This window comes from Pan troglodytes, chromosome 4 (genome assembly GCF_028858775.2).
Source record: "Pan troglodytes isolate AG18354 chromosome 4, NHGRI_mPanTro3-v2.0_pri, whole genome shotgun sequence".
NCBI lineage: Eukaryota > Metazoa > Chordata > Mammalia > Primates > Hominidae > Pan > Pan troglodytes.
In genome coordinates, this window is record NC_072402.2 from 19,584,527 (window position 1) to 19,597,659 (window position 13,133).

At 40.7% G+C, this 13,133-nt stretch overlaps 2 long non-coding RNA genes across 2 annotated transcripts in view; one reads left to right on the top strand and one right to left on the bottom strand.

Annotated features, from left to right (window-relative positions):
- The window catches only part of LOC134810063 (uncharacterized), a 595,943-nt gene extending 589,658 nt beyond the window's left edge, over positions 1-6,285 (top strand). Inside the window, exon 3 of the long non-coding RNA XR_010157174.1 lies at positions 5,792-6,285. This is a non-coding gene — a long non-coding RNA (uncharacterized LOC134810063). The remainder of the gene's footprint in view (positions 1-5,791) is intronic.
- Positions 1-13,133, bottom strand: part of LOC129143936 (uncharacterized) — an 812,938-nt gene that overhangs the window by 244,071 nt on the left and 555,734 nt on the right. The window lies entirely within an intron of this gene.

Consider the following 13,133-nt stretch of genomic DNA (forward strand, 5'->3'; position numbering starts at 1 on the left):
GCAGCTAATTGTGGCATTCATTGCAGCCAAGTTTTGCCCAATGGGAGGTTAACTGGAAATGTATGTAAATTCTATGTATGTTAAGTGTCCTCGAGAAGGGACACATCTTTCTTTGTCCTTCCTTTTTCCTGGTGGCTGGAATGCAGTTACAGTGCCCACGGCTCCAACAGCAACCCAGGGCCATGCAGTGGACATTGCATGTTGAATGTGGAAGAGCAGAAGGACTGATATAGTCCTGGCTGTGACCAACTCACAGAGCTTCACAATCAGCCCTGCACTGCCTGCCTGCAGACTTCTTCCACCTTAGCTATTATCTTTAAGATAAACATTGTTATGAGCGATCCCAGCTGATATTTCTCAAGTGGCTGAGGAGCTTCCCGGCATGGAAGGCATCCTAAGCAAAGAGAGAGTCGGGCACACAAGCTTAGTGTGGTCACTGGGGCAAGTGGGGTGAGTCTGAGGATACTGAACATGTAGCACTTAGCTTATTTCCAAAACTTGACTTTCTTGGTTTCAAATAACAATATGAGAAGAGTCTGAAAGTTAAAATGAAACTCATGTTTCTTAAGATATTTGGTGAGATTGGGAACACCTTCCACACAGCTTGGGGTCCTGCATGGCATCCCTATGGGGAGCAAGAGGAGAGAGTGTTGGTGGTGGCAGTGGCTCTAGGACCAGTCAGCAGCAGTGCCATGTGTGGGCACACCAGGCAGCACCTCCTCCTGGCACCAGTAACTCTCACAGGTGAGGAAAGCTTTCAAGGCAGCGGGAGGCTGAGCCAATGGATGGAGGTTTTCCAGTAGCACTGGGAGCACTAGAGGTGGCATAGCTGCCCTTTGACCAACAACCTGGGCAGCAAAAGTCATTCCTCTTCAGCAGCAGGCAACTGCAGAGGTGAGGAGGGGCCAGGAGAAATGGTGGATGCTGAATGAATGCTGAAATAACTTATTATTTTGAAATATGTTCAGTATCCTCAGACTCACCCCACTCGCCCCAGTGACCACACCAAGCTTGGGTGCCCGACTCTCCCTTTGCTTAGGATGACTTCCATGTCGGGAGGCTCCTCAGCCACTTGAGAAATATCCGCTGGGATCACTCATAACTATGTTTATTTTAAAGATAAGAGCTAATTTCTCTCGGGTGGAAGAAGTCTGCAGGCAGGCAGGCAGTGCAGGGCTGATTGCAAAGCTCTGTGGGGACCCTCCAGAAATACCTGCGAATGGAATGGAAAGTTTTGCAAAAAGTTTGAGGTCCTATGATGGTTAGTGGGGGTCAGCACTAGAGAAAGTTTATTATCATTAACATGACCCCTTTTCACCCTGAGGTTCAGGAGGCCCAGGAAAAGCATAGGCTACATTTTCTTAAAGTCTCTTTACAAATGACTATTGTTTTTTAAACTGTGCAACATTCATTTTACCAATATACGGACTTCACATAGGCTACAGCGTCCTAAAACTGTTGTAAATTGGTTAATAGAGATTTGCCTAGAAGAAACAAACAATGTCTTATGTATAGACTGTGTAGGAGGTAATAAGTAGGTGATGGTTCTGACATGGGATTCTACTAGAAGTGGGAAAAAAACCCTCCAAGGACACATAATTTTCTACATTGTAAAAGTAACAAACATGGAGAGTGGGTGGCTAGCCAAGAAAGCAAATGTGTTTATTTAGAAGAGGCACTTGATAATAAAAGTACCCAATCCGATTTGAGAATTTTGAGAATTAAGGCCTTGAATCCTCCCTTCTGAAGAAACATTAAATAAACAGAGGTTTGACCTTTCTCTAGTCTTTTTTTTTTTTTTTTTTTTTTTTTTTTGAGACAGAGTCTTGCTCTGTCGCCCAGGCTGGAGTGCAGTAGCACGAGCTCGGCTCACTGCAAGCTCTGCCTCCAGGGTTCATACCCTTCTCCTGCCTGAGCCTCCCAAGTAGCTGGGACTACAGGTGCCCGCCACCACGCCTGGCTAATTTTTTTGTATTTTTAGTAGAGACAGGGTTTCACCATGTTAGCCAGGATGGTCTCGATCTGACCTCATGATCCGCCTGCCTCGGCCTCCCAAAGTGCTGGGATTACAGTCGTGAGCCACTGCACCCGGCCTAGTCATTTTATATAGCACAGTGAAGAGCTGCACAAATCCATTCATTCATAAGTTCATTACATCAAACATTACTTGGTCATCTGCTATATTCTAGGAATTATGTGCCATATGAAAGCAGAGAAAATTCAAAGATGAGTAAAATATAATTCTTATCCTTGAAGAACTCAAGGTCTATTGAGTGAGGAGAGAGAAAGAGTGAGAGACAAATAAATAAATCATTGCAATATCATGTGATAAATGAATCTAAGTGACTATGTGGGAACAAGAGTCACAAGTCTTATGGGGAACATGTGACATGTGGGGATATGTGATCTTTGAGTTTGGTCATGAACAAAATAGAAGACTTTATTAAAGACACACAAGTCAGGTAGGGCATTGCATACTAGGCCTTGAGAAACTATGGAGAACATTACTTTGGGAATGTGAGAAAGAGTTTGGTGTGCCTGGAGCAATGGGAGAAGGACTGGGGTCCTGGTAAGGTGAGGCCAGAAGGACAGATGGGGCCAGCCTGCAGAGTACTGTGTGCCATGCTGAGGAATTGGACTCATGCTTTTACTAGTGGTGACTCTTTGAAGGGTTTTAAGCAGCAGAGTGAGATGATCAAATTGGCTTAGTTTGACAGGTGTTCAATCAACACTTACTGAGTTCCTATTTGGTGTTGAGCAGTGTTCTAGGGATCAAAAGAAGAGCACACCTCAGGGAACTCACAGTCCATGGAAGAGGCAAACATAACATGCTGGGGTAGTGGTCTATACAAGATGTGTTGGGCTTAGCGCAGCCTGAATCTTCTGAATCTTTCAAAGATTCAGAAGAGGTTCCAAGAGGCCCTAAACTGAGTCTTGAAGGACTCATGTAACTAATTGGTGTTTTCTACTACAATGGGATTTCATGGAATTTTAATAGAGCTCCTGGCACCTAGTAAACATTATAGAGGTAGCTATTAAATTAAATATACTTTAAAAATAAGAATGAAGTCAACATGCTCCATTCAGGTTCTGGAATGGTGCCTGTACATAGTAGGTGGATTCTGTCATGCACAGTAGGTGGATTATGTTATAGCAATGAAATGATGACAAAGAACTACGAATTTCAATATTTAGAATGGCATAACCAGATAGTTAAACATTTATTCAGTAAAAGAGATTTGAGAGGGGGAAAAACCAGAATCTAACATGTCAACATGTTTTCCTTCTTGGTTATGCAGGGAGCACACACACATATACATAGACACACACAGGTACACAGACACACACACACAGACACACACACATACACACCTAGCCACAAACACACACAGACACACACACACTGACACAAACACACACACTGACACACAGACATACATACACTCAGAGTCAGGTCTGGTTGAGGTGAAGCATTCCTTTTGGACATTATGAGTTGAGGCCCCTGTGGGGCATCTGAGTGTATGTGTTCAGAACATTGTTGGAAATACAAATCTGAACTGAAGAAGGGAGCAGAGGACATTGTAGGAAGACAGCAGACAGAGCACATTCTCCATTCTCTCCCTCCCACCCTCGGACATAGCAGAAGCAAATAGAAAGTAAAATAAATCCAAATCAGTGTTGGGAAACAGAATGGGAGATGCTTAGGGACTAGAAATAATGAGAAACCTCTGAAAGATAAAAGATGCATTGTATTTAAGAAAATCACAGCTGGCCTAAAACTCAGGCAAAAAAGGGAATGGTTTTGAGGGAGTCTCAAGTACAAAACCTGGACGTATGAAGACTAGGAGGGGATCTTGGACATCAGGGTGCTTTGTTGAGGATATTATGGGAGTAGCCAAGGGGTTGGACAACTTTTTTCCAAAAAGGGATTTAAATACAAAAACATTCATATAACACAGTGAGACAGAATACAAATAAATAGTTTTTTTAAAAAGGGAAAGAGAAAATAAGGATTAGAAAGTAAGGCCAGGTGCAGTGGCTCATGCCTGTAATTCTAGCACTTTGGAAGGCCAAGGTGGGTGGGTCACCTGAGGTTGGGAGTTTGAGACCAGGCTGGCCAACATGGCGAAACCCCATCCCTTCTACAAATACAAAAATTAGCAAAGCATGATCACGAGCACCTGTAGTCCCAACTACTCGGGAGGCTGAGGCAGGAGAATCGCTTGAACCCGGGAGATGTAAGCTGCAGTGAGCTGAGATCATGCCACTGCACTCCAGCCTGGACAACAGAGTGAGACCCCATCTTGAAGAAAAAAAGTAAGACGAAGCTAGGTGTGGAGTATATTAAAAATCATGCCATGAAATTCTATGCATTTGCTAGATAGAGGTGGTCACATATTTTGCGACAAACTTTCAATTAAAAGGAAAATGGAAAGGAAAACAATTACACAACTGACAGCATCCAAAGACTTAAAGACAAAATTAGCTGCTTGCAATTTGATTTACACAAGCCGAGTCTGGAATTCTGTTCACCTTCAGAGCAGCCATTGGGTTGATATGGTGGACAAAATGAACCACCAGCTGCAGCATATTTGCTTGGTGCCAGCCTCTATACCTGTTTTCTAATTTAATATTCATAATAACTTGGTCCTGTTTTGGTCCCAAACCAGTGGGCTTTACATTGTCTTTTATTTCTTTTCAGAGAAAGATGGTTCTATATATTTCATTCTCTGCCAAGTACTCATCTGTGCAAAATGAAGGTTGACCCTCTGTGTATCAATAATCTGTGAAGAAATCTTCCAGAAAATTTGAATCAAAGGACATTAACTAAAATTATTGATACTCACAGCCATTCTTTTTTGTGTGTGTGTGAGACAGTTTCGCTCTGTCACCCAGGCTGGAGGGCTGTGGCGCGATCTCGGCTCACTACATCCTCTGCCTCCCGGGTTTAAGCAATTCTCTGCCTCAGCCTCTGCCTCCCGGGTTTAAGCAATTCTCTGCCTCAGCCTCCTGCCTCCTGAGTAGCTGGGATTACAGGCACCCACCACCATGACTGGCTAATTTTTTAAAAATATTTTTAGTAGAAATGGGGTTTCACCATCTTGGCCAGGCTGATTTTGAACTCCTGACCTCATGATCCACCCGCCTCGGCCTCCTAAAGTGCTGGGATTACAGGCCCCTCACAGCGATTCTTTAAGACTACAATAAACTCTTTTGATGCCTGCTGTTGAGCAGGGTTCAATATCACTCCTTCTCATGAAAGGTTGGTTGGCCCCAAACAAAACCTGCTACGGTAACCAGGAATCCCATGTCTAAACCTTTGCAATCATTATAACTGCTTGGCCATGGGATGCTGTCCACAGGTGTTCTGTGAGGATATACAGCTTATAGGGAAGACTCGGTGTTATTGCAAATGGGTCCCACCCTTGAGTCAATTCATCTGAAAGCTCAAATGTACATTTTAGGGTAAAATTTATTCAAAGCTGATCACAATTGTGTGTACACTGAAGTAGGAAGGTGTTGAAGCACGAGTCTCTCACTCTCCCAGATATCCCATAATCTAATTGATATGCTAATGCATTTCTTTTCTTTTTGGCTAGCTAATGTGTTCTTTGTAAATATGAATCTCAGTGATATAATATCTGTAGAGGAGGAAGAGGGAAGGGTATGAGGTTCAAGTTGATGTTAATCTATAATTAAATACTAGCTAGAATGTGTATAGATGACTAGAATTACATATCGTCATCCTAGTGTTAGTCTTCACTACTATGTTTTTTTCTCCCAAATTTAGATGCAAAATACTTCAGAGACAAAGACTTCATCTTCTCATCAGAGTGTGATATTTAAGAATGTGGGCTCTGCCAACAGACTACCTGATTTGAATCCTGGCTTCACCATTTTTTAGCTGTGTGCCCCTGGGCAAGGTGATTAACTTCTCTATGTTTCAGTTTCTTTGTTGGTAGAATGGGAATAATATTTGCTTTAGCTTATAAGTGTTGTTCAGCTTCTATGACATAATATTCACAAAGGGCTTAACACAGTCTCTGTAATGTGGTAAGCATTTTAATAAAGACATGCTGTCATTATTATTGTATCACAACGCTATAGAACTTGTTATTATAACAATGGTAGGTGCCAATGTGAATGAATGAGGGAAAGAGTGAATGGGAATCACCTCCAATCCTATAGTATTTTAGTAGCTGATGGAGCACACCCACCTGACCCTCTAAACTTGGTTCTCCCTGAAGGTGTTTTCCTGCTCATTGATGGAGCAATAATGAGCACAGACACATTTCACACTGTCAACTTGCTTTAGCATCCTCCAGCCTTCTGACACAACTCGTCTCCAGCTACAATGAGTGCCAGCTCCATTTATGTATCCTCCTTCCCAAATCTCCTCTATATCTGATTTCACATGGAAATAATCACAGTCAGAGTGTTTATGTAAGTCTCTATGGCAACAATCCATTCTCTGGTCTCCACGGTGACACTTGCAAACACTTATAACCTCTCAAATTCATTTTGTTTATTTGAAACGTCTCCTGATTTGATTTATCAGCCTAAGCCATGCATAACAACACAAATCTACTTCTTTCCAAGCATAAAAAGGAAAGAGATGGGAGAGAAAATGAAGTGAAATAATATTTAGGTCATGTCTTATATGGGAAACCAAAGCTAGCATTTGTATTTCATTGCTTAAATAAGTAAGGAACATGTAATTAGTACTTAAACATATATACGAATTGTCTTTTAACAGTAGAAAAACTAGATTCTTAGTTAAAAAAAACAAAGATGTGTAGAACAAACATTACTGAGTTAGTAATCAGAAGATCTGAAATCTAGATCTACTTTTAAGAAATCCAACCATTCCAAGACTGAAGATTTTCTTGGCTTATGAGACTGTAACTGCTAAAACCAGGAGAGAGCTGGGGAAATCGAGATGATTGCTCACCCTAGTGTGCACACTGGAAACAGTCGGCGGATACCTCCATCCTCATCTTCGTCATGTCATTGAGGGGTTAAAGAAAATCATTGCTGTGGTTCCTTTCAGATCTAATGTTTTGGGAGTCTAAAAAGTAGAGCTGGGCATTTTCCCCAGGAGCATCCTATTTCACTGTGAGAATAGTGTGTCATATTTCCAAAATACAAATGCATGTTAGAAGTAGAAGTGCGTTTCTTTTAGAGCTGAGTCAAATAACTTGTCAAGTCGTGAACTCTAGCCAACTGACTTAATCATACACATTCTTCTTCATTGTTCCCCAGCATTTTCATCAAACAAGGACAATTTTTTGATAGCGGGGAGAGGGAGTTAAGAGTGAATTAATTGCATTTCTTCTTCAAAAACATTGTGTCATTTAGGGCACATCATCCTGCCATTGCAAAACAACTCTAACAACCATTAAGAAACTAACTGACATGTAGACTTTTTCACCTTCCTAATTCTGCATGATAAATGAGAATGGATGTCAAAAGATGCATCAACATGCTTCTTTGTTCCATAGTAATTAAAAAACCAACATGCCAAAAATGTAAGAAATTATTCCAAACAACTCTCATTTTTTTTTTTATTTTCACGTAACTGGAAAGTTTACCATGTTATTCAGGAGTGTGGGAGATCGTTGAGCTGAGCAGAGATGTTTTGAACAGAGCAATGTATTGGTTTTTCCATTTCAGTTCACAGCATTTGTATGTCCCTTGAAACAATTTTCACTTGAAGAAAAATAATTGCTTTTATAGAAAGAATATGCACATGATTATTTTTGCCCTCTGAAATGCATGGCCACCATCTAAGGAGATGCTTTATTCTTCATAGATAATTCTTCTGCAACTTAGTGACTCTGATGCAAAATCATTATTGATATTCTTGGGTATGTATTGCTGGTTTATCTACTTGTCTGTCCATCTGTCATTAGCTAGCTAGCTAGCTATTTATCTTTATAGAAATTCTTTAAAAAGCATTGTGGCACACTAAATTTAAAAATATTATTTATAAAACAACAATTATATAGAAAAAGACTAAAGGAAAAAACCCTTAAATATAGGCTATTTCTTAGAAATCTTTTGGACTTATCTATCTTTATTTATTCCAATTACATGTTCCCTAAAACTTTTAGAAACTTAAATTTTACTGATTTTCTTTGTTATAAAATTAATCCATTTTCTTATTCTTTTCTGTAGCAGAATGAAGTCTTCTGTCACCTTCAATGTCCTCATTATTGCCCTAGAAGGGAAGGGATGTCTTTTGGAACAAGCATACTTTGCAATTGTATTATATTATAAGTGATCAATATTAGCCAAAAAGAGGTTTGTTTACCTTATAGGTGTTTCACGCTGAAGAATTTAAGGATCCATCTTTGATTGTTGGACTAGAGGCGGGTACAGGTATTAATCACAAGGAGAAGCACTTATGCCCTGAGGAAAGGACAGAGAGTGGCAAAGGGGAAAAGAGTTTCTCAGTGTCCATTCCTGGTGAATTCTTTCTAAACTAAAGGTAACCTTCAAATGAATAATAAAAAAAAAAAAATTTGACCCATCCTCTAAACTCCGTGCATGATTATGATCCCTTACAAATAAATTTGTGCTTATTCTTGCAAGGGATTATGCCTTCCAAAATAGGGGGAGGGAGCTTTAGTGAATTGCAGTAGAGCAACTGGCCATGCCAAGGGAAGAAAGCCAACATCTCTCTACTGCTACAGAAAATATCATGTTCAGACCCAGCCTGAGCTGTTGGGCCACTTGGTATATCCTCTTAAGAGAGAAAAACCAAGGTGGGTAGAGGCGATCAAGCACTGAAATTTGTGGTCAAGGGCTATAAGGTGAGTGGTGTAGGGCCATAAAGTGAGAGAATAGACTATGTCTCACTAGAAGTCTAGAAGAATGCTTTAATAGGAGAGTTTATCAGTGGTTCCACCCAAGATTTCCTACAGAAGATGTTGGAGGAATGAGGACTTTGGACTCTTGTTTTGATCCAATACAGAATTTAAAGAAGGGTGAATTGGTCTCAGGGCAGGGAAAGTGTACGAGTCGAGCACTTGTACCCATTGCCAGAGTCTCTTCAGGAGCAGGGAGGAAGGGGAAGAAATGCTCTGGCTTTTCCCTGTCTCTTGCTCTCTGGTACCCAACCCATTCACTAAATCTTGCTGCAAGGCAGAAGGTAAGGGAGCCTGGGAAACATCATTTCCTAAAATGCAGAGTGGAACTGAAAAGGGCAGGAGTGAGTCTAGGAGAAAACAGAAATATTACTGGCACTGAGGCTGAAATAAATTAGGGATTGCTTTTCCTCTCACAGAAAAGAAGTCTGGAAGATATTGGACGTGAATACTGTGGCTCCAAGATAGCACCAGGAAGCCAAACCTCTCTGTCTTTCTGCTTTACCACTCACACTGTGTAGCTGCCATTGTCAAGATCACTTATGGTCCCAAAATGACTGCTGTTGTGCCATTTATCACGCTCACCTTTCAAGCAGGAAACAGGCTAGATGGACAGGACAAAAAGAGCTTTCCATACGCTTTCTCCTTCATTGTTCCCCAATATTTTCATCCCCAGGACTACCAACTTATGTCTAATTAGCTATTCCTGTTGACAAAATCAGCTGAAAAGTGTTATTTTTCAGCTGGGCAAATTGTCCTGGGTTTTTCATTTTTGAAGCACTCCCATCCTTCTGCGTTTAAGAAAAGAGAAGATTGGGTATTGGGCAAACCACGGACAATCTCTACCACAGAAAAAGAGAAAGATTGACATTTAAGAAATAGCACTGGCCGTGCACAGTGGCTTACACCTATAATTCCAGCACTTAGGGAGGACAGGGTGGGCAGATCATCTGAGACCAGAAGTTTGAGACCAGCTGGGAAACATGGCAAGATGCTGTCCCTACTAAAAATACAAAAATTAGCTGGCCATGGTGGCGCACACCTGAAATCCCAGCTACTTGGGAGGCTGAGGCATGAGAATCGCTTGAACCCTGGAGGTGGAGGTTGCAGTGAGCAGAGATTGTGCCACTGCACTCCAGCCTGGGCCTGGGCAATAGAGCGAGACACTGTCTGAAACAAAAAACAAACAAACAAAGAAGAGGAAATAGCACAAACACAATAGAGTGGCTGGGGGGCATCTCAGACACAGGCATAAGTCTCATGATACAGTAGGATCCAAGGCAGGGAGTGCTGGGTTAAGGGTGGGGGTTATAATTTTATATAGCTCTATTTAAATTTGAGTAGAAATCTGCAGAAATGATTAAATTTGAGTATAGTTTTGATCAACTACAAGTAAGATTGGGTTCTCTCTCTAGTAATAGAATACCCTTCCAGATATTTGGATATATAAAAGAAGTATCATTCATTCATTCATTCATTCATTCACTTATTAGAAATAATAAGCAAATACTTGGGCAGGCACTGTGGTAGGTACTGGGTATAAGGGTGAATAGACAGAGTTATGCCTGCCCTCCTCAAGCTTACATTCATTTTTGCAGGCTCCTTAACCTCTGGTCCAGCACTCATAAATGAATAACCTGTGAACCACGTACTTAATTTGTTTGTCCTACGTAATGTTAACTAATGCAGTATGAAAAAATATTTAAACTAACTGATAGCAATTATGGGTTGAATTGTGCCCCTAAAAATATGCGTTGAAGTCCTTAGCCCCCAATACCTCAGAATGTGACCTTATTTAGAAATAGGGTCAGTGCAGGTGTAGTTATTAAGATGAGGTCATACTGGAGCACAGAGGGCCTTTCATCCAACGTGACTGGTGTTCTTGTAAACAGAAGAGAAGAGGCACTGACACCTACACATACAACAGAAAAGTATTCTGTGACAGCCAAGGCACAGATTGGACTCATGCAGCTGCAAACCGAGGAATGGCAAGGATTGTTGACCACTGCCAGAAGCTAGAAGGCAAGAAAGGATTCTACCCACAGTCCTAGAGAAAGCATGGTCCTGCAGACATCTTGATGTGGGGCTTCTAACCTCTAGAACGGCGAGAGAATAAATATCTGTTATTTTAAGCTGCCCAGTTTGTGGTACTTTGTTATGGCAACCCTAGGAAACAAATAAGCTAAGATTTTTCAAAAAAATCAGGACTTTTTATATAAAAATTCAGACTTTCATTTTCTCTTGGAACAGAGCAGATCTGGCAAGACTGGCAATGAGGGTGGAGCTGAGTAACTACCATCTTCTCCAGAGGTAGCACTTGACTGGCTTACTTTTCTGTGGCTCTTATAGGAATTTGTATTTATACCCAGTTGCCTTTAGCTACATTGTCTGCTTCTGGCCACAGTCTTGCTTAATGCACCTGACCAGTGACTTATGTGTTGTTAGGGGGTAACTGATTTACCCAAATCTCAGTGGAGATTTCCCTGCCCATCCTAGTCAAGGGTATCACCCTTGCACTCTTTTCCCTGCTTTGTATTTCCCCATGGAACCCATCTATCTGTCTATTTATTTTAACTTCTGTGCTTTTTATTGTCTGTCTCCTCCTGCTAGAATATAAACTCTCCAAGGACAGATATGTGTTTGTTCTGTTCGCTGTGGTAGCCCCAGTGCCTACAGCAGTGGCTTGCTCATGAATACAGAAGCTACAGGATGCAAAAACTGGGATACATTTCAGAAATCCACTAATGCAACCCCCACTAACCAGGCTGGCAGAGGGAACAAGACTTGACAAAGGTCATACAACCAATTAGCAGCCGAATGAGTGATAATCAGGACCCGAGAATGAATGATAATCAGGACCCAAATGAGTGATAAGCAGATTTTCTGTCCCCAAGTCCCATGATTGTTCTGTGGTTTCAGGCTGCCTCCCTGCTCATGTAGTCATAGTGCTTGGATCTTAAGTACAGAAATATCAAGATGGTAATAGAGAAATGATAGCCATTATGTATTATGTCTAATTACTCATCTGCTACATGTTTTCAGAACAAAACTGAAAAAAATCTTCGTTTGTGTTCCTAATATCTGAAAAGGTGACAGGAGATTTACTTCCTCTTTCATGATTATTTATACTAAAGATTTAATTACTGATATTAATACTAAGGATTTAATTGTTATGGTTTAGTAAATACTTTAACTTCAGCTTTGGAAAGGAACATGGCTGATATCTTGATAGTCACATTTCGTGTTTCTTGTTAATGAGGTAGTAATAAAAGACTACATTCCACCCACAAGATTTGAAGTATAATATGATGCTAGAAAATCAAATGATGGTTTTTCATTAGTTAACTCACCCAATTTTTATAGGAAAGATCTGTCTAGTTATTAAAAGGAGAATACCAAGTCACAAAGAGACCACTATCTGTCAGTCATTCATCTATTTAACAAAACTTAATGAGGTTATACTATGTGCCATATATCTCCAGTCATAAGCCCTACTACCCTTCTAGGACTTATGTCTTAGAGCCATGTTTTCCGAAGTGGCCTACTGATTGAGGGTGGGAGGCACTTGCAAAATATACAGGTTTATAAGCTCCAGCCTAGACCTACAGAATCACAATCTCAGGGAAAGAATCAGAAATTGTATGTCTACCAAGCATGCAAGTTCATTTTTACTAGGCATGCATTGGTAACAGTTTTAGTGGAAGAAATCAACATTAATCAAGTTTATACTAATACATGTGCAATTTCTAAAATAAGTACTATGGAAAACTGTATACAGTGATTGTTCGTTTACTGTTCAATATATATTTATTGAGCACCTCCTGTATATCAAACACTGCTTTAGTGCTAGAGATACAACTGCAAATAAAGCAGATTAAAATTTCTGCACTCACAGAACTTTCATTTTAGTGAGGAAAACAGACAATGAACACATACTCAAATGGGATAGTCTCATATGGTTTTCAATGCCATTTCCTTTTGAGAAGGCTTTCTGTGCCAGGTAACCGGGCCAGGAGGAAAAGAAAGACAAGAGCAAGAGGTTGGATGTGAAGGACTTCGTTTCTCTGCTGCTCTGGGGACCAAGCTTCGGAGGATGAGAGAGAAGCACTCAGATAAATCTAGGGTGATTTTGGAACCAAAGTCTTGATTTGTCTTTCTCTAGGTCATTCTGGAAAGATTGCATGCTTCTCAGAGAAGCCCAGAGGCTAGTGTTGAGCTACTATCTCCAACAGAGCAATTAGGAGTAGAGTAAAATTGGCTAAG